Source organism: Oryctolagus cuniculus, chromosome 3, assembly GCF_051225735.1.
Source record: "Oryctolagus cuniculus isolate XC-2025 breed Fujian yellow rabbit chromosome 3, ASM5122573v1, whole genome shotgun sequence".
NCBI classification, from domain to species: Eukaryota; Metazoa; Chordata; class Mammalia; order Lagomorpha; family Leporidae; genus Oryctolagus; species Oryctolagus cuniculus.
Window position 1 is genome coordinate 34,382,890 of NC_142869.1, and position 18,085 is coordinate 34,400,974.

The following is an 18,085-nucleotide window of genomic DNA, read 5'->3' on the forward strand; positions in this document are numbered from 1 at the left end:
TCAGGTATTGAACCCAGATACTCTGACATTAGATTGAGAGTCTTTTAAAAATTTTTTTTAAATTTTAATTTTTAATTAGTATTTAACAGATCAATGGGATTTATAGATAGAATTCTAAAAATGTAATTATATTCCCTCTCCTCCTCTCCTAGTCTCTCTCCTTCCCACCCCCATCCTTCTCTCTTCTTAGAAATCTTTTTTTCTCTTAGTTTTTGAGATAACATATTTTAAATTTACATTACAGTAAAAAGCTTAATATTTCACTGAAGAAGAAGTTTAAGAAGTAAAAAAAGAAAGTCTCTAGTGGGAACATAGACAACAGCTATAAATAATAATTGAATTGAATGGAAAAATGACCATTTCACTCGTATACAGTAAATTTTAAAGTAACACAGATCATCAAAACTATAGTAGTATAAAATTCTTAGCAATTGATATGACAAAGTTATAAAACAAAGTTTTACAAAACTCTATTTGAAGTAATACTGATACACATGGACCTTTCTTTTTTCTTATTGTTTGTTTTTAAATTTTAGCTCCCATATAAACATGCAGTATCTTTCTTTCAAGGCATAGCTTATTTCACTCAACATGATGTGTTCCATTTGTATCCATTTTGCTGCAAATAGTAGAATCTCATTCTTTTTAGTAGCTGAATAATATTCCATTGTGTATACAAAACACATTTTCTTTATCCATTTATCTGATGATGGATACCTTTGTTGATTCCATATTTTGGCTATTGTGAACAGAGCTGCTATAAACATGGTGGTGCAGGTATCTCTATTATCTCTATGATACATTGTGTTCAAGTCTTTTGGGTATATATCTAGTAGTGGGATTCCTGGGTCATATGGCAATTCTGTTTGTTGTTTTCAAAGACATCTCCACCAACTTATATTCCTACCAACAGTGTAAGTGTTCCCCTTTGTCCACATCTTCGCCAGCATTTGTTACTCTTGGTGTTTTAGATTTTTGTCATTCTGACAGAGGTGAGGTGATATATCATTGTGGTTTTGACTTGCATTTCTCTGATGGTTAATGATGTTGAGCATTTTTTCATGTATTTGTTGCCCATTTGTATATCTTCTTCTTCTTTTTTTTTTTTTTTTTTTTTTTTGACAGGCAGAGTGAACAGTGAGAGAGAGAGACAGAGAGAAAGGTCTTCCTTTTTCCATTGGTTCACCCTCCAATGGCCGCCGCGGCCGGCGCGCTGCGGCCGGCGCACCGTGCTGATCCGATGGCAGGAGCCAGGAGCCAGGTGCTTTTCCTGGTCTCCCATGGGGTGCAGGGCCCAAGCACCTGGGCCATCCTCCACTGCACTCCCTGGCCACAGCAGAGGGCTGGCCTGGAAGAGGGGCAACCGGGACAGAATCCGGCGCCCCGACCGGGACTAGAACCCGGTGTGCCGGCGCCGCCAGGCGGAGGATTAGCCTAGTGAGCCGCGGCGCCGGCCCCATTTGTATATCTTCTTTAGAGAACTGTTGAAGTCCTTTGCCCATTTCTCAACTGGATTTGTTTTTTTTTGTTGTTGTTGTTAAGTTTTTAAAGTTGCTGATATATTTGGAATATTAATCCTTTGTCAAATAGGTAGTTTCCAACTATTTTTTCCCACTCTATTGGATGTCTCTTCACTCTATTCAGAAGGTTTCTGAGTTTGCTAAAGTCACATTTTATAGTCACATTTGTTTAGTTTCGCTTTTGTTGCCTGTGTTTTGGGGGTCTTGCCAAGTCATCCCCTACACCAATGTCTTGGAGTGTTTCCTGTATGTTTCTTTCCAGCAACGTCATGGTCCCAAGTCTTAAATTCAGGTCTCTTATCCATCTTGAATTGATTTTTGAATATTGTGAGAGGTATGGGTCTAATTTCATTCTTCTACATATATATGTCCAGTTTTGCCAGCACCATTTGTCGAAGAGACTATCTGTACTCAACTGTACTGAGTACTTTTGTCAAAAATCAGTTGGCTATATGTACATGGATTAATTTCTAGGTTATCTCTGCTATTCCATTAGTCTATATATCCATTTTTATGCCAGTACCAGGGTATTTTAATTACTACAGCTTTGTTGTATGCTTTGAAGTCATTATTGTGAAGTTTCCAAATTGATTTTTCTTGTTCAGGATTGCTTTGGCTATTCTGGGATTTTTTTGTGATTCCATGTGAATTTTAGGATTGCTTTTTCTAGTTCTGCAAAGAATGTCATTGGCATTTTGATAGGGACCACATTGTCATAAAGTGTGTTGCCTGTGTTGAGGAATGTTCTTTCTATATCCAATTTGCTTAGAGATGTAATCATAAAAGGGTATTAGATTTTATCAAAGGCTTTCTGTGCATCTACTGAGATAATCATATGATTTTTGCTCTTTAGTTTGTTAATGTGATGTATCACAATGATACACACAGTCACAGTGTTTTCACAGTCCTGACACACAAGCCTCCCACAGTCATGAGTGCCCAGCCCCATCAGTTCTCTCAGCCAGACTCAAGCATTTCCTCTCAGCTGGTTGCTGAGCATGTGGCCCAGCTGTAAGTTATGTCTAAAATGGTACTCACCCTCTCTCAGCTTGTTACAGAGTGCCAGTGCAGGGTAAGTGGGGAGAGAGAAATGTGCCCCACCCCCCGCCTTTTTTGTCCTCTTATTTGGCAGGTACACTGTCTCCCACAGGGCTCCAAACTGCAAAGGAGGATAGTTTGACTTCCTCCTTCCGGATTTGTATCCCTTTGATTTCTTTTTCTTGTCTAACAGTTCTGGCTAAAACGTCCAGGACTGTATTGAACAGCACTGGTGAGAGTGGGTATCCTTGACTGGATGCTGGTTTCTCACCAGGCTCTTCCCACAGCTTTATCACCAGGGGCTTGGGCTGCTGCAGACTGGTCTCATCTCACGCCAAAGCTGAAGCTGGTGCTGAGGTTCTCTGCTGCTGGGGTCCTGAGCTGTGTGTGTCCACACCCTTCATGTAGGTCCATAGTGTCCCTCTAATTTGTGTGGAGTTTCCTCTTTCACTTTCTCCCTCTTTCCTGAGCCTGCACTCTCCCCTCCCCCTCTTTTTTAAAAAACTATCTGCTAGACTAGAGCAGTAAGCTCCCTCCCTATTATGCCATCTTGGATCCAAACGGAATGTCTTTCTTGATGCTTTTCCATGTCAGTTCATCAGTAGCATTCAAAAAAGCTACTTTTTTGTATGATTATTTTGTAACTTGCAACTTTACTGAATTGCTTTATCAATTCTAACAGTTTTTTGATGGAGTATTTAGGTTTTTCCACGTAAAGTATCTTCTCATCTGCAAACATGGATACTTTGACTTCCTTTTTTCCCATTTGGATGCTCTTTGGTTCTTTTCCCTAATTGCTCTTGCTAAAGCTTTAGGTACTACATTGAGTAAGAGTGGTGAAAGTGGACATCCTTGTCTTGTTCCAGATCTAAAGGGAAATGATTTTAGTATTTTCCCATTCAGTATGATATTGGCTGTTGGTTTGTGATATATAGCCTTTATAATTTTGAGGAATGCTCCTTCCATACCTAATTTGTGAAGGGTTTTTATCATGAAGAGGTGTTGAATCTTATTAGATGCTTTCTCTGCATTTATTGAGATCACCATATGGTTTTGGTTCTTCAGTCTGTTGATGTGATTTATGATGTTTATTGATTTGCAAATGTTGAACCACCCTTACATTTCTGGGATACATCCCACGTATTGTGATGCATGAATTTTTTGATGTGGTTTTGGATTCGATGTGCTAGTGTGCTGCTGAGAATCTTCGCATGTATGTTCTTCAAGGATATAGGTCTGTAGTTTCCTTCTCATGGAGTGCCTTTGGTTTTGGTATCAAAGTAATGCTGGCCTCATAAAAGGAGTTTGGCAGAGTTCCATCTTGTTCAATATTTTGGAATAGTTTAAAGAGTATTGGGGTTGCTTCCTTTTTGAATGTTTTATGGAATTCAGTGGTAATGCAAATGGGTCCCAGGCTTTCCTGTGATGGAAGACTTTTGATTATTGCTTCAGCCTCATTGCTTGTTGTGGGTCTTTTTAGGTTACCTATATTTTCTTAATTTAATCTTGATATATGAATCCAGGAATTTATTTCTTTGGAGTTTTCCAGTTATTGGTATATAGTTCTTTATTATTATATTTTCTTATGATCCTTTGTAGTTCAGTCATGTCGGTTTTAATGTCTCCTTTTTAAAAAAGATTTATTTATTTCTTTGAAAGATACAGCCAGACACAGAAAGAGATCTTCCATCCACTGATTCATTCCCCAAATGGCCGCAGTGGCTGGAGCTGGGCCAGTCTGAAGCCAGGAGCCTGAAGCCAGGGGCCTGAAGCTTCTTCTGAGTCTCCCATAAGGATGCAGGGGCCCACGGACTTGGGCCATCTTCTACTGCTTTCCCAAGCCATAGCAGGGAGCTGGATCAGAAGTGGAGCAGCCAGGTCTGGAACCCATATGGGATGCCAGCGCTGTAGGTGACAGCTTTACCTGCTACATCACAGAACTGGCCCCTAATGTCTCCTTTTTCATCTCTAATTTTTTGAGTTTATTCTTTTTTCTTGTTAGTCTGGGTAAAGGTTTATTTTATCTTCTCAAAAAAAAAACCACCTTTTTTGTTTTGTTGATATTTTGTATTTTTTTTATTTTTAGTTTAAATTTAATTTATGTCTTCTCTGATCCTTATTATTTCTCACATCCTGCTGATTTTGGGTATGGTTTGTTCTTGGTTTTCTAAGTCTTCAAGATGCATCATTAGTTCTCTGACTTTTTTTAATGTAAGCACTTAAAGCTGTAAACTTCATTTATATTTATCTCAAGAAAGTTTTTGATTGCCTTTTTAATTTCTTCAGTGACCCACTGATTATTGAGTAGCATGTTGCTTATTTTCCAAGTACTTTTGAGTGCTCTGTTCTTGTTGTTGATTTGTAGTTTTATTCCTTTATGGTCTGAGAACATATATGGTATGATTTCAATCTTTTTAAATTTTCTGAAACTCGATTTGTGACCTAATATGTGGTCTATTCTCGAAAATGTTCCGTGTGCTGATGAGAAGAGTGCATATTCTTTAGCTTTTGTGTGAAATATTGTAAATATCTGTTAAATGGTCCATTTGCTTGATAGTATGTTTCAACTCCAACGTATCTTTGTTGACTTTCTGTCTGGATTCTCTGTCTATTTGATGAGAGTGGGGTCACTCACTATTATTTGTACTGGGGTCTATCTCTCCCTTTAGGTCTAATAGTATTTGATGTATATATATCTTGGTGGTCTTGTGTTAGCTGCATATGTATTATGATGCTGAATTGAACCTTTTATTAAAATAGAATGTCTTTCTTTATCTCTTTTTATAGTTTTTGATTTAAAGTGAGTTTTATCTGATATCAAGATAGGTATGCCTGCTGCCTTTTGGTTTCCATTTGCTTGGTATATCTTTTTCCAACCCTTTACTTTCAGTTGCTCACAAGGTAAGTTTCTTGTAAGCTGTATACAGTGGGGTTGTGGTTTTTTGTCCATTCAGCCAACCTAGGTCTTTAGTTTGGTGAATTTGATCCATTTCCATTCAAGGTTAGTACTGGTCTGCTGATGGTGAATTCTGTCAGTTTTTGCTAATCTGGAAAAGATTTCTCCTAAAGTGTTGAAAGGATAGCTTTGCTTAATATTTTTGGTTGGAAGTTTTTTTTTCTTTTAAGGCCTTGAATATATCATCCGACTCTCTTCCAGTCTGTAAGGTTTCTGCCGAGAAGTCTGGTGTTAATCTAATTGGTTTTCCTTTATATTTAACTTGATACTTTCCACATACTGTCTTTAGGAGTCTCTCTCCTTTTCTTAAACTTTAGACACTTTGATGACAATATGCCTTGGAGAAGACCTTTTTTGGTTGAGTTCATTGAACTTCTTGTATCTGGATGTTCATGTCTCTTTCAAGACCTGGGAAGTTTTCAACTATTATTTCATTTACTAGGCTCTAAATCCCTTTTTCCTTTTCTTCTTCTTCAGGAATATCTATAATATGAATATTTGGTCATTTAATGGTATCCCATATCTCACATAGACTTTATTCATTCTTTTCAAATTCTTTTCTCTTCATTCTTTATCTAGGTTATTTCAAAATTCTTGTTTTCAAGGTCAGAAATTTTTTCTTCCACTTGGACTATTCTGCTGTTAAAGCGCTCAATCCTGTTTTTTATTTCACTGATTGAAGATTTCATCTCCAAAATTTCTATTTGTTTCTCCTTAATGAGTTCTGTCTCCTTAGTAACATTTACATTTACGTCACTCATTGATTTCTTCATTTCTTTACTCTACCTGTATTCTCCTGCATCTCATTAAATTTCCTTACAATCATTTTGAATTCTATGTCTGTCATTTCCTAGTTTTCCTTCAGTTCAGGATCTAATTCTGGAGGAGTATTATATTCTTCTGGAGGCTTCGTGCTACCTTGCTTCTTCATGTCTCCTGTGTCCCTGCATTGATGTCTGCCCATCTGGTATGTTCATCCCTTCTTTATGGTGCAGGTTTTATTGTAAAAGAGTTTATGATTTAGCTGAAATGCAGATGATCACTTGGCTTTGGTTCTAGGTGAGCCCAGGAGTGTAATCACTGAGTAATTTCTTTTGTATTAATCAATGTCAGCTTGTCTATAAGTGATACAATGGACTAGTCTGGTGCAGTTTTCAGGGATAGAAGTTTGGCTTTGAGACGAATATGGTTTTCCTAGAGTGTATATCTTTGGTCCACAGAGAGTTCTGTGTCAGTTTCCCTGGTGAATGTGACAGCCAGGGCCTTGTTCTTGGTGCTGAGGGAGACAAAGATGACTGCCCCCTTGTCATACTGGCAAGCCCAAGTGATGCCAGGGCTGTGGTACCAATTACTGTGGCTCGAGGACTCTGTGATATGGATGGATCCTTCTTCAGATCCTTCTAGGAGAGTCCAACTGGTGCTGTGGGTTATTACCTAACAGCCCTAGTTTTAGGATTAGGGGATGTGAACTTAACCCCATTCCAGTCCTTCAGGGTGACTACAATGAAGAGATTTTACTCTGGAGGGTATGAGTCCAGAGAGGTGGAATGCAGCTAGGTTCTTGCCTTTGTCCACCAGATAGATTCCAGTGGCACTGAGAAATTTAGAATGAATTGTTACAGTGCTGGTCTTGCATGGTACAGTGGGGTCACTACCCAGATCTCCAGGGTGGGACAGATTTTTTATGGGCTGCTTCTGGTGTTAGCCCCCAGAGCTAAGGTGAATCCCTCTTCCTCATGTAGGGTCGTGAGCATAACTCTGAAGCTAACACCCCTAAACTCCCACAGTTTCTGTCCTTTGCCCTACAAGTTGCCCTGACTCTGACCATGATACTGCTAGGAGCAGAACAGAGCTGCACTGTGAGATTGAGTATGGCGAGCTGCAGGAATGGGGGAGGGGAAGGAAGCAAGGCAGTTTCCCTTGCTCCAAGCGCAGCAGTTGCTTAGACCCCAGTCAGCTCTCCAGGCTGAAGTAAAAGTCAGTGGGTGACTGTGGAATTCCCTTTCAAGTAAAACCGTGAGCTGCGGGGCACACTCAATTTCTTCCTACCTTGATGGGTAGGATGGCGACTCACAGCCAGCAGCTGGCTGTGCCATGTGGTTGGCTTCAGTGGTTTCTCCATTTTCTCTAGATGTGAGAGTCTTAACCAGCGTTTTAGCTACTAGGCTAAATGCTCATCCCACAATAACTTAATTGCAGTTTTCTGTTTAAATACCAAGGTGACTGTAGGGATTATAGGTGAGCCCATTCTAATTTCTTCAGTGTTACAAATGTGATAATGTCACAAATGTGCTTTTTGAGGATCTTGTCCTTGGAATGCACACAGTTATGGTAGTTACAGGGATATAAAACCCTTGCTCTGAGTGACATAGTATTAATTTAACTCTAGCTACCACATTACCGTTTGGAATTTATCTATAGTCAATTAGCAGACAGAAGTTTACCTGATCTAATACCCTGGGAACATATGTCAAGGAAAGAAAGGATAGGGAGAGGAGTACAGTCTACAGGAAACCAGTTCCTAGGCCAGCTGTTTGGGTTCATCAGTGGAAGAGCAGTTTTTCTGCTGTCAATGGAGGGGATCCCTTGTGAATATTGCTCATGAAATAGTGACTTCAAGTCACTAAAGAGTAGATGGACTGGGTGCAGAGAATCCAGTGAGGTAGCCCCTGTATTTGCTTCACAAAAGCAGAAGGTTAGGTATCTGCCTGTACCCTGAACTGCTTTCTATAATGTTATTTTTATCAAGGTTCCAGGAATAAGTGTCATAGAAGAGTTCAAAAAATAAACAGCTTTGGAAAACAATGTGGGATTCCGAACCAAACTACAAAGTTGTTTCAATATTAAGGAAGTTACCCAGGTATCTTAACAAAAAAACAATGCATGAAGTCATCTTCCAAGAACTAGGAAACTTGAGCATTCTTGGAGATAATGCCAGCATAAAGATTCCATTACAGCTAACATCTTTACAGTGTTTTTCATTTCAGGGGAAGAAAAAAAATAGCATACATTATTTGTCTTTAAGCTATTTTTTAAAGATTTATTTATTTATTTGAAAGAGTTACACAGAGAGGGAGAGGGAGAGGGGGAGAGGAGGAGTGAGGGAAAGAGAGAGAAAGAGAGAGAGAGAGAGACAGACAGACAGGTTTTCCATCTGCTGGTTCACTCCCAAATTGGCCACAGTGGCTGGAGCTATACCGATCTGAAGCCAGGAGCCAGGAGCTTCTTCTGGGTCTCCCATGAGGATGCGAGGGCCCAAGGATTTGGGCCATCTTCTAATGCTTTCACAGGCCATAGCAGAGAGCTGGATAGGAAGTGGAGCAGCTGGGACTCGAACCTGTGCCCATATGGGATACTGGCACTGCAGGATGTGGCTTTACCCCTTATGCCACAGTGCCAGCCCTTAAGATATTCTTGTGAAAACTTCAGTATATGTTATTTACTATAATTCTTTGTACTCCATTAAACTTTTTATTTGGTAATTTTTCAAGAATAAAAATAAAGAAAAATATTTTCCATATTTACTTGTCTTGGCCCTGATGGCTCTGTTTTTATTTGTTTGCTTTTTAAAACAGCAAACAGGATACTCAAAAATATACTCAAGTCCTAGCTAATGTACCAGGGTACGAAAAGGAAGTAAAAGTACAGAAGAAAGGAAGAAATAAATTGCCTTGTTTGCAGGTGACATGATCATCTATGTAGAAAACCTGAAAGAATCTCAAACTCCTGGAATGAATAAATGCTTATAGCAGTGTTGTAGGAGACAAGATTACTAGGATACAATCACTTTCCTATATGCGGACAATGAGCAAGTGGAATTGAAATTTAAAAACACAATATCATTTACATTAGCATTCCCTAAAATGAAATACTTCCATATAAATCTAACAAAATAGTTGAATATACATCATATATAAGGGAAATTACAAAAGAAGTTAGAAAGAAATTAAATATTGGAAATAGTCTATGTTCATGGATAATAACTCAGTATTATCAAGATATAAGTTCTTCCCAACTTGATCTATTGATTCAATGCAGTCACAAATTCCCAGAAAGTAATTTTGTGGCTATTGAGAAGCCAATTCTCAAGCTTATATGTAAAGACAAAAACTCCAGAATAGCTCAACAAAATGCTGGAGGCAAAGAACAAATGTGAGGAACCTATACTACCCAATTTTAAAATTTACTATAAAGCTACAGTAATCAAGACAGCGTGGTATTGTCAGCCAAAAAACAAATAAACAGATCAGTAGAACTGAACAGAGAGGCCAGCAGTAGACTAGTAGAAATAAAGTCAACTGACCTCTAAAAAGACCAAAGGGAACACAATGTAGAAAAGATACCTCTTCAACAAATGCTGTTGAAATAATTGAACTGGCTGTGAGAAAAAAAAAAAAATACAGACCTTATAACCTTCCACAGAATGGATCATAGATCTAACTATTCGGTGCAAAACTATAAAACTCCTAGGATAAAATCTAGTTAACCCTAGATAAGGTGATACCTTTTAGTTGTACAAAAGGCATGAGCCATGAAAAAGAATTGATAAGCTGGACTTCATTCATATTAAAAACATTTGCTGTTTGAAAGAAAATAAAAAGAGGGTGAAAAGAGAGCCATAGACTGGGAAAAACATTTTCAAAAGACACAACTGATAAAGGGCTGTTATCTGAAATATACAAAGAACTCTTCAACAATAAGAAACAACCTGATTTAAAAAATGGGCCAAAGATCTTAAGAGATTTCTTACTAAAGGAGGTACACACATAACTTATGAAGAGATGTTCCAGATCCTATGTCATCAAGGAAACTCTGAAACAACAATGAGATTCTAGACACTATTAGAAAGGCCAAAATCCAGAATACTGACACCAAATGCTGGCAAGGATATGGAGCAGCAGGAACTCTCATTTATTGGTTTTTTTTTTTTTTTTTTTTTTTTTTTTTTTTTTTGACAGGCAGAGTGGACAGTGAGAGAGAGAGACAGAGAGAAGGGTCTTCCTTTGCCGTTGGTTCACCCTCCAATGGCCGCTGCGGCCGGCGCACTGCGGCCGGCGCACCGCGCTGATCCAATGGCAGGAGCCAGGAGCCAGGTGCTTTTCCTGGTCTCCCATGGGGTGCAGGGCCCAAGCACCTGGGCCATCCTCCACTGCACTCCCTGGCCACAGCAGAGAGCTGGCCTGGAAGAGGGGCAACCGGGACAGAATCCGGCGCCCCAACCGGGACTAGAACCCGGTGTGCCGGCGCCGCTAGGTGGAGGATTAGCCTAGTGAGCCGCGGCGCCGGCCCTCATTTATTGTTGGTGGGAATTCCAAATGGTACAGTCACTTTAGAAACCAAACTGGTAGTTTCTTATAAAACTCAGCATGCTATATCATCCAGCAATCAGATTTCTTTGTATTTACTCAGAGTTTAAGACTTACGTCCATATAAAAACCTGCCCATTGACACTTATAGTAGTCTTATTGCAAAAACTTGGAAGCAACCAAGAAGTCCTTCAGTAGATGAATGGATAAATAAAAAGCGATACATCAATCCTTCAATCCTAGAAAGCAAAGAGCTATCAAGACATGAAAAAGCATGGAGGAAAGTTAAATACATGTTAGCAAGCAAAAGAAGCCATTCTGAAAGGCTGTGTGTTCTGTCGTTCCAATATGACATTCTAGAAGTTAGAACTATGCAGAAATAAAAATATCAGAAGTTGCCAGGGATTGGATAGAGTGAAATGCGCAGGCAGAGCACAGGGGATATTTAGGGTGGAGAAACTACTCTTTGTAATACTATAGTATGTCATTATATATTGCCCAACAATAACTGTCCTTCTATATTGTCCAGCAACACCAAGAGACAACCCTAATATAAACTGTGGACTTCAGGTGATAATGGGATGTTAATGTATGTTCCTCAATTGTAGCAGATGTATGGATCTGAAGGGGGATGCTAATAATGGGTATGGTTATGTATTTGTAGGACTAGGAAGTTTAACAGAAGTCTCTACTTTCCTCTCAATTTCCTTGTGAAATTAAAATTCCTCTAAAAATTATGTTTTCAAAGAATGAACCCTTACGTGAGTCATGCCTTGCTCTCCTAGAGTGGAAAAAGAGAGAGGCAGCTGGTAACTTTCTCCTCTTTTCAGTGAGCTGGGTCACTGGCAAAAGACACTATGAACCTTTCTTTGCAGGGCAGATGAAGCCACAGGTTCTATTTTTAAGTCTATAAATGCTGCCTTTGTGTGGCATCTCCGGCTCCCACCCTCCCTCCCTCCCTCTCTCTTTTCAGTCCTCAGTGAGTTCTGACCTTTGCAGCTCCTACAGGTCCCTAAGCCTCCTTACTCTCTGCCCCTCTCCTTAGCAACACAAGAAAGGAGATAGTAAACATTTTAATTCCCACTTTAAAAGTCTTCATCTGAAACTGCGAAGGGAAAGGCTTGGTCTCCTGTTGTTAAAATGTGAAGTCCCATTAGAGAACTGTGTCTTTGCAGATTCCAGCATGTGTGAGAAAACGGGGTTGTTTAGTTCTAAACGTGACTGGTGGGCTATTATGAGAACAACAGATGACATGAACAAGCCCTGTTGGTATAGAGCTTTCTGGAATTATGTGAGAGGAGCAACTGTACACTGTGGTGCGTGGGGCAGCCTGTAATAGATGCGTGCAACTGGGACGTGTGAGTAACAATGCTACATGGAGCAGAGATGAGGCTGGTTCATAATCATCTACCTGGAAACTTCTTCCTAGAACCACGATGCAGTTGGCACCAGGATGATCTCTGACCACAGAAAGCACTGAGGGGTGTGTGTAGCCCTGCTTGTGGCCTGTCTTTGCTAAGTTCTCCTTAGGCCATCCGTAAGCTCCCCACCCTTTTAATTTTATGCTTTTCACATTCTTAGAGAATGAGATTCTCACCATGAAGTTGCCACAAGTGTTACTGGTTTAGCCAACTTTGATGTCAGTTTTCTTTCTAAAATCTACTTTCTCGGCTCATAGTATATAAAATTGTGACTGTGGTTTCTGAAATTCTGAAATAAGTGTTTTATCTTTAAGGACATTTTTGTTATTCTGTGGTGAAGTTGTCAACGCTTCTTAATACTTAAGAATTTCCTCCTTTCCCTCCAGTGTATAATTTCTTCCATATTTTCAGATACTTACGTCATCTAAGCCAATTTGTTGGCACATTTCTCTGCACACCATAGAAAGAAACCACAGTATAGATTTTAAGTGCTGACAGCGGAAGAACTGTTAATTTGTCTAGTCTGCAACCTGCACAATTTTCTACGTTTCGCAGAGTATAAATTTCTTGATATTCAAATGGATGTTTTCTAAATTATTGGTATTTTATTTTTTACAAAATGGCTTTTCTCGTGATGACTATTTTCTCTAAGTCATTTCCTTATCATTTAAATATTCCAAGTGGTGAGCAATGACACAGCCTCAGTTTGGAGACATCTGCATCTTTGAAGTCCCCTCCTCTGGCAGAAAAACCAAACAAAGCACAACGCTGTTCCAGGGATTCAATTTAAGTAGGACGCTACAGTTGTAGAAATCTGCTTTCTCTTAGTATGTCTTTCCAAATCTCATAGGTGGTTGACATATGATGACTGTTGGTTCTCTGTGTGCTGTGTCATCATGTGTCAAGGGCCCAGGACTGTCACTACACTGCCTGCCTACCCGGAGAATGGCCCTCCATCCACCCTGTTGCCCAAGCCCTGGATTCCGGAGTTCTCTGTGACAACACTGTCCCCAATGCCAACATCTACTCGGTCTTCAAATTGGGTCACTTCACCTTCTTAGCAGCATAGCCTCTCTTTCCTTTTGGCGTTCTTCCACTGACATGTCTGCTTCTCATTTTTGGTCCATGTCATCTTCCACAGGGGTTATATTGACAGGTTTACACTGATCTTCCTGATTCCAATGTTGTCCCTGCTACTTATTCTCTTTGAAGTTATCAAGGGCCTTTTTTGTTTGGTTCATGGGTTTTGAAAAATGCCAATATGATCTAACCATTCTGTGTTCAAAAACCTTCAACAGGGCCGGCACAGTGGCTCACTTGGTTAATCCTCCACCTGTGGCGCTGGCATCCCATATGGGCGCCGGGTTCTAGTCCCAGTTGCTCCTCTTCCAGTCCAGCTCTCTGCTGTGGCCCAGGAAGGCAGTGGAGGATGGTCCAAGGGCTTGGGCCCCTGCACCAGCTTGGGAGACCAGGAAGAAGCACCTGGCTCCTGGCTTCGGATCAGCGCAGCACTGGCCATAGCAGCCATTTGGGGAATGAACCAATGGAAAGAAGACCTTTCTCTCTGTCTCTCTGTCTCACTGTCTATAACTCTACCTGTCAAATTAAAAAAAAAAAAAAAGCCTTCAAAGGCCTGAGGCCATGGTGGGGTGGAGTCAAATTCCTTTGCCTGTTATACAAGGTGCTATGCATCTTGCTGCTACTTTATTTTAAATCCAATGTATGCATCTAGAATTTTAGCAGTTTTCTACTCTATTGCAATCATTTTTAAACTTGTCTTTCTTCCAACACAGATTAGACTGGAGAATCATGGAGATGAGGCCTGTATTTTAGGGAAGATTATCTCCTCTGTGCCTAGCTCAATGCCAGCATGTAGTACTGCTTACCTAAAAGTTTACAGAACTAATGATTCCATAAATGAAGAGTCAACTCTGTCTTCTCTCACCATCTCCTCCAACATGAGAGCCATAGATTGAACAACACTCAACAGCTCAACTTCTCAAAAGTCCTCTGCTCACCTGAGCTGCCCAGCTTATGCAAGTCATGGGTTCCTCTCGTCTGTCTTGAAAGAGGCTATCTTGTCTCCATCCCTTCTTTGCCCAGTGTGAGAAGAGTCATTAAAATTTTCCTTCTATGCATAAAGTACACTAAATTGAACTCTAATAGTCTTAAAGAGTTAATGTGCCTCCCTAAATGCCTTAATTTACTACCAGAGAGTAACTTAGGCACTCGGGAGAATCTGGCTCATTATTTAATAGCCAATAAGGCCAGCTGTTTCATTTCAAGAAATTAATGGTCTTTAAAACCTTTCCATATTGTACCAACTGCTCTTCTCGATGGAGAGCCAAGTGACTTTTATTAGTAAGGTTGATAAAACCCAAACCTCGTTACTCTTGCCGCAGCCTTCTCCCTAATACCAGTAGGGCCTTCAGGGACATCTGGTTATTTTTGTTTTACTCTCCCTGTTGATTCTTTGAGATACTTTCTTTGCTGGATTTTCTTTGGTTGCTCCCTTGGAGACTGCAAAAGGTGCTCCGCCAGCTGCACTCCATGGCCTGGCGACTTGACCCCCGGCCTTCTTGACTTCTTCAGTAAGAATGCCTTTCAGCATTAAGCCTAATTTGGCTGAGACAGTGAGCAGCTTGTTACCTTCAGGTTAGCTCCTTCCATCTTTAGCCACCTGAAATTACTCATGTGTTGAAGAAAAATTCACATTCAGGGGATGTTTTATGAAACCATCTTTCTCTTATTAATATCTCACCATTAGGCAAAAAGGTCAAAAAAAGAGGCTAGATTGGGCCACAAATCCATATTATGAGACAAAGATGGAGAATCCCGTAAATTTTTAGCTATTGATCAGTACTTTGTTTAAGGACATTTGGCTTTTAAGAACAAGAATGAATAAAATACATTTGCCTCCCACCAGCAGCTAACATTTCTAGTCTTTTCAAAGGCAAACTGTTGCTAATGGCACATGAATAGCCATATTACAATACCCTACATACATTAAGTGAATTATTTATCTAAATTATATTCTGCAGGGGTGGCTATAGGTTAATACTAATATTTGACTTTCTTTGGATTCACTGTGATTTTATGCTGCTACAATTTATGGTGAGATTGACATGGTACTTTTTGTTCTTGCCACTTGCTCATTCCCACGAATGATTCCTCTCCCTCTACTTGGTGGGGATGAGGACAGCATATTATTTTTCAAAAGCTAGGAAGAAACTAGAACACATAAATCCTTTAGGTAACACTGTTGAACACACAGATATGGCCTCTGAAACTTAAGCAGGCTATATCTTTCTTTAACTTTTCCTTTCTTCTTGGTCTTAATTTTTTTTAAGATATATTTGAGAGGCAGTGGGAGAGCAAGCAAGCGAGCAATCTTCCCTCTGCTGGTTTACTCCCCTAATGCCCTGGGAACCTGGCTGGCACAGTTTCTGCATTTCCCATGGCTAGTGGGTGTGATCGTGGGTGAGGAAGAATAGAGGCACACCCTGAAGAATCTGATGCCATTCAACCTACTTCCTGGGACTTAAAGGTTAAGAAGATTTTGATTCCTCTTTTTAAAAATTATTTAAGAAGGCCAGCGCCATGGCTCAATAGGCTAATCCTCCGCCTGTGGCACCGGCACCCTGGGTTCCAGTCCCTGTTGGGGCGCCGGATTCTGTCCCGGTTGCTCCTCTTCCTGTCCAGCTCTCTGCTGTGGCCAGGGAGTGCAGTGGAGGATGGCCCAAGTGCTTGGGCCCTACACCCCATGGGAGACCAGAAGAAGTACCTGGCTCCTGGCTGTGGATCAGCGCAGTGCGCCGGCCGCAGCAGCCATTGGTGGGGGGGGGGGGTGTGTGTGTGAACCAATGGAAAAGGAAGACCTTTCTCTCTCTCTCTCTCTCTGTGTCTACTCTGCCTGTCAAAAAAAAAAATTATTTAAGAAAGTGGTGAGACCATGCTTATATTCTTGCTGCGCTATGGTCTTTTTAGTCTTCATTTGCTGACCTTTCATTTAGTGGCATATGAAGCTAAAAGAAGAAGGGTATATGTGTGTGTGTGTTTGTGGAAAATGAGACTGAGAGTGAAAGAGAAAGCATTCCCATCTACTGATTCACTCTACACATGCCCACAACGGGCAGTTCCGGGCCAGGCCAAGCTGGGAGCCAGGTCTTGCATTTGGATAACAGGACTTCAGCTACTTGAGCCATCTCCAGCTGCCTCTAGGAAGCCTGATTAGACAGCGGAACCAGGATTTGAACCCAAGCACTTTGATATGGAATGCAGGCATCCAAACCAGTGTTTTACCTGCCAGACCATACACATATCCAAGGTTTTATTCTCTTTATTTATTTTTTATTTTATTTTTTGACAGGCAGAGTGGACAGTGAGAGAGAGAGACAGAGAGAAAGGTCTTCCTTTGCCGTTGGTTCACCCTCCAATGGCCACCACGGCCGGCGCGCTGCTGCTGGCGCACCTCACTGATCCGAAGGCAGGAGCCAGGTGCTTCTCATGGTCTCCGATGGGGTGCAGGGCCCAAGCACCTGGGCCATCCTCCACTGCACTCCCGGGCCACAGCAGAGAGCTGGTCTGGAAGAGGGGCAACCAGGAAAGAATCCGGCGCCCCGACCGGGACTAGAACCCGGTGTGCCGGCGCCGCAAGGCAGAGGATTACCTAGTGAGCCGCGGCGCCGGCCTTTATTCTCTTTAAAAGCAGATCCAAAGGAGACATCCAGAATAGAATCATGAGGGTGTTTTAAAAATTTTGAAAAATAAATATTATCTTTTAATTCCATTTTTCATGAACTTTTTGAAGTTCCCTTATAAATGTATAGTCTGTGCTGTGTGGGACTGAAAGGTAGGCCATAACAAGATTTCTTGCTAAAACTATTACATATGAGTTGATATCAAAGACACACTTTAACTCAGTAAGATTCTGTTTGGGAATTTTCTTCTCCTAAATTTGTACAAATGAAATATTCTCTGGGAAGGCATTGTTGTTCTTTTGCCACACAGAAACCACAATGTGAGAATTTTAAAAAATCTTTTTTTTCCCCTAGAAAAAAAGATGTATTTATTTGAAAGGCAGAGTGAGAGAGTGAGCAAGCGAGCAAGAGAGAATCTCCCATCTGTTGGTTCACTCCCCAAATGCCTGAAACTGTCGGGACTGGTCCATGCTGAAGCCAGAAGCCCAGAACTCAATCCAAGTCTCTGATGTGGGTGGCGGGGGGCCTGAGCACTTCAGCCATCATTTGCCGCCTTCCCAAGCACTCAGCAGGGAGCTGGATTGGAAATCAAGCAGCTGTATGTGGAACCGGCACTCTAATATGGGATGTTGGTGTTGCAAATAGCAGCTTAGCTTACTGTGCTGTGTGCTGGCCCCAAATACCTAACTCTTTAAGAGCTGTTTATAGTAAATCCCCCTATGTTTTCAACTTACTGGGTCTCAACACTCTTACTCAAGGAATACCTTGGGAAAATTAATACACAATTAACAAACAATTTGGCTTGCAATTTCAGGGACCCTGAGAAGGCTTAGAAGCCCATCATTGGGTAATTTAGATATGCATAGGCCTCTCTTGTCATAGTTCCTTTGGGTCTACCCAAATTAACAACCATCCTGTTTTAAGATCAGTCTCCTTCCAGCAAAACTGCATCTCTTTCTCACAGAAATTTAAAGAGAAAAGAGCAGTGCCCAGGAAACACTGGACCTTATCATCCAGAGCTGAGGAACACACAAATGCATGTTCCCAAGAGTTGCAGGCATATATGTCGGTTCAACAAGCACACCTTGCTCATGGCAGAGAGGGTCAATTTGCCTGTCAGAAGTCAAGGAGAAGAGCACTTATC

General features: G+C 40.8%; 1 protein-coding gene across 4 annotated transcripts in view; it reads right to left on the minus strand.

Annotated features, from left to right (window-relative positions):
* Positions 1-18,085, minus strand: part of PARD3B (par-3 family cell polarity regulator beta) — a 1,145,366-nt gene that overhangs the window by 36,869 nt on the left and 1,090,412 nt on the right. The window lies entirely within an intron of this gene.